This window comes from Mandrillus leucophaeus, unplaced genomic scaffold (assembly GCF_000951045.1).
Source record: "Mandrillus leucophaeus isolate KB7577 unplaced genomic scaffold, Mleu.le_1.0 Scaffold559, whole genome shotgun sequence".
In the NCBI taxonomy this organism is placed as follows: Eukaryota; Metazoa; Chordata; class Mammalia; order Primates; family Cercopithecidae; genus Mandrillus; species Mandrillus leucophaeus.
Genome location: NW_012106019.1, coordinates 968,998 through 973,290, shown reverse-complemented (window position 1 = coordinate 973,290; position 4,293 = coordinate 968,998).

Below are 4,293 nucleotides of genomic sequence, written 5' to 3'. Positions count from 1 at the left end.
CACCTGTAATCCCAGCTACTTGGGAGACTGAGGCAGGAGAATTGCTTGAACCTGGGAGGCAGAGGTTGCAGTGAGCTGAGATCACTCCATTGTACTCCAGTCTGGACAAGAGCGAAACTCCATCTCAAAAAAAAAAAATTGTGTTATTATTGTTTTATTTATTTATTTTTGAGACAGAGTCTCTCTCTCATCTAGGCTGGAGTGCAGTGGCACAATCTTGGCTCACTGCAACCTCCGCCTCCTGGGTTCAAATGATTCTCATGCCTTAGACTCCCTAATAGCTGGAATTACAGGTGCATGCCACCACGTCTGGCTAATTTTTGTATTTTTAGTACAGACAGGGTTTCACCATGTTGGCCAGACTGGTCTCTAACTTTTGACCTCAAGTAATCTGCCTGCCTCGGCCTCCCAAAGTGCTGGGATTACAGACCTAAGCCACCGTGCCCGGCGGTGTTATTATTGTTTTAAGCCCAGATAGCCATAATTAGTCCTCTTTAGTGCTAGTTATTTAATTCTTTATTATGGAAGTGAAAAACCTCTCTTGGACAAAAAACTTACACTGAAAGACAATTTTTGACTGGTATGGTAGCAATGGAGATGAAGAGAAGAAGAAAGATTTGTGAAATTTTTTTTCAGAGGTAGAATCAACAGGACTTGGGGCTTGTTTGAGGGGGTAGTGTTTCCTGTTATTTTACTCTTGTTTGGAGTTGGGTGGAGTGGATGGGGATGACTTTTCATTTCCAGGAAAGTTTAGAACAAACAGATATACTGGAAGCAAACCAACCCCATTTTGTGTTAAATTCAATTGTGTTAAACCAGAGAAGTCTGCCCTAGAACTATTCATTTTAGAGTTATCAGTATAAATGAAGTTGTCGGTTTAGATGAGATTGCCTAAGACCAAGTTTAGAGTAAGAAGAGAAAAAGGCCTAGAAACCAGACATGAGGTACTCAAACATTTAATGCCCTGTGGAGGGCTGGGCGTGGTGGCTCACACCTGTAATCCTGTAATCCTAGCACTTTAGGAGGCTGAGGCAGGTGGACTGCTTGAGCCCAGGAGTTTGAGAACAGCCCAGACAACATGGTGAAACCCTGACTCTACAAAAAATACAAAAATTAGCCAAGTGGTGGCATACACCTGTGGTCCCAGCTCCTCGGGAGGCTGAGGTGGAAGGATCACCTGAGCCTAGGAGGTGCAGGTTGCAGTGAGTTGAGATCATGCCACTGCACTCCAGCCTGGGCAACACAGTGACACCCTGTCTCAAAATAGTAATAATAATAATAATAATTGAGGCCAGGCACGGTGGCTCATGCCTGTAATCCCAGCATGCTGGGATGCCGAGGCAGGCAGATCACCTGAGGCCAGGAACTCGAGACCAGCCTGGCCAACATAGTGAAACCCCATCTCTACTAAAAATACAAAAAATTAGCTGGGTATGGTGGCAGGCGCCTGTATTCCCAGCTTCTCCCAGAGGCTGAGGCATGAGAATCCGGAGGCAGAGGCTGCAGTAAGCCAAGATGATGCCATTGCACCCCAGCCTGGGCAACAAAAGCATAATTCTGTCTCAAAAACAAACAAAAAATAAAACCCACAAATAATTAATAATGCCCTGTGGAGGACATTATTCTTGGAGTAGTGATAGCAGAAACCATAATACAGCAGAGGTGAAGAAATGGAGATGGAAGTGGAAAAAAATAAAAGTTTGATTTTGTAAATGCAGAAAGGAATAAGGCAGTAAAGGAAATATAGGTCAAATATGGATTTTGTTTTACTTTGTTTGGATTCATTTGTATTAAATTTGGTGAGATGAGAGCATTGTTAAAGTGGTGTTGGGAAGGGTTCAGTTGATGATGACTAAGTAACGAGGAGAAATGAGCATAATTGATGTGTGGTTTCCCAGAAAGGTGGAAAAGGACAGGCATCAAAACTCAGTTGCAGAGGTTGACTTTAAATAGGAGAGAACTCCTCCACCTTCTCTGTAACAAATTAATCTAGGCCAGACGCGGTGGCTCAACCCTGTAATCTCAGCACTTTGGGAGGCCAAGGTGGGCGGATCATGAGGTCAGGAGATCCAGACCATCCTGGCCAACATGGTGAAACCCCGTCTCTACTAAAAATATAAAAAGTTAGCCGGGTGTGGTGGCGGGCACCTGTAGTCCCAGAAACTTGGGAAGCTGAGGCAGGAGAATGGTGTGAACCCAGGAGGCGGAGCTTGCAGTGAGCCGAGATGGCGCCACTGCACTCCAGCCTGGGTGACAGAGCAAGACTCTGTCTCAAAAAAAAAAAAAAAAATTAGTCCTAAAACATGTCCTTATTATAGTACTATATACAGAGTACCCCTGACAGGTTGTCAGCCTTCTTCTCTGACAGTTTCTGAAGTAGAGCTAGTCTAAATTGGTAGAAACACTCTAGATTTAGGGGACTGTAAGGAGAAGGAAGGAAAGAAACAATCACCTCCCATCTTTAGGAAAGAATGTTCAGAAGGCACGCTCAAAGCTCTAAAGAGCACATTATCATGAGCTAGAAGAGAAGCTGGAAGGGGTAATTGTTCTGATTAGTAATAAATAAGTAGGGGACTCATTTTATTGTCCGTGCCCCTTAATTCTTAGAGGTGAACATATTTTTCTTCTGATATGCAGTGAGGCTGAGTTCATCTCAACGGGTCCCACCCCACAGCCTTCTTTGCATTTGAAAGAAAAAATCATGAACCCATAGATGTCAATAAGCCTAGGATGGCAAAAGGAAAAGAAATTGAAGTCAAGTACCATAAATAAATGGTGCCCATTTGTGTAACCTGTGACTAAGGTGCTATTCATCATCCAAGATTAAAGGAAAAAGTTTATTAGGTTGAGCAGATACAAAAGAAGTTCAGGAATTGCGGCTACCAGTTATTTCCAAGGAAAGACAAAGAGGGGCATTTTATCACCACTATTACTGTCTCATTCTTTTATTTGACAAGAAAACAGATCCACTTAGAGCCACAAATTCAAAATTTGTCTTTTGCTGCAGTGATATTTTTCTTAGGTTAGCTTTGTCAGTTGGGCTATATTCACGATTAACAAGTCCATGCCAACCAATTTTTATCTTTCTCCCATAGACCGTATTTGGAAAACTCTTCTATGAGGGAATAAAATGTACCTATTTATGATGTACACATGACAGATGAATATAGCTGTAAATACCACAACTTTTTCATTTGTTAAAATTAGCTTGTTAAAATAGGTCTCTGGGAAAGAATAAGCTGATTAGTTATTGAAATGAATGTTCTGTCAAGACATAGTAACTTCAATACAAATGAAAGGATTATTTCATATTAATAGCACATTTTTCCCAATGGCAAATGTTTAAAAATGAACAAGACTGGAAATATGAACAACATTCCTGAGAGAGTTCTCAGAATACAATGTCAGCATGATTATGATAAGGAATTGATTTACTCCAGGTAGATGAGGCAGTCACAAAACAGAATTTTCTATGAATGCTAAGTCAGTACTCCTCCGACTGAATGTTCACACTGAGGACATTTAGAAAGTGGAACGACAGGCTATGGCATCTTCTGGCATACTTACAAAGATAAGGTGGTAGGTTTTGGTTTTGTTTTTGTTGTTTACTATCCAGACACTGAGAAGTAGTGGCATCAGCTAGTATTTCCTAAGACGGCAAAAGATAAAATGTAACCAGAGCCCAAGGTACAAAGCATTCACTGACACACGCAAGATACAAAATATCCCTGAACTCTTTCCTAATAGGCATCATTCTGAATAATCACCTCTTTCTCTTTTTTTGAGAGAGTCTCACTCTGTCGCCCAAGCTGGAGTGCAGTGGTACCATCTTGGCTCACTGCAACCTTTGTCTACCAGGTTCAAGCAATTCTCGTGCCTCAGCCTCCCTAATAGCTGGGATTACAGGCCCGCACCACCATACCCGCCTACTTTTCTGATTTTAGTAGAGACGGGGTTTCACCTTGTTGCCTAGGCTGGTCTTGAACTCCTGAGCTCAGGCAATCCACCCTCCTCAGCCTCCCAAAGTGTTAGGATTACAGGCCTGACCCCCTGCATCTGACCTAATCACCTCTTTTAAATAGGTAACACGTGAACATAGTATAAAAACAAAAAAGTCAGGCCGGGCGCGGTGGCTCAAGCCTGTAATCCCAGCACTTTGCGAGGCCGGGGTGGGTGGATCACGAGGTCAGGAGATCGAGACCATCCTGGCTAACAGGGTGAAACCCCGTCTCTACTAAAAAATACAAAAATCGGCCGGGCGCGGTGGCTCAAACCTGTAATCCCAGCACTTTG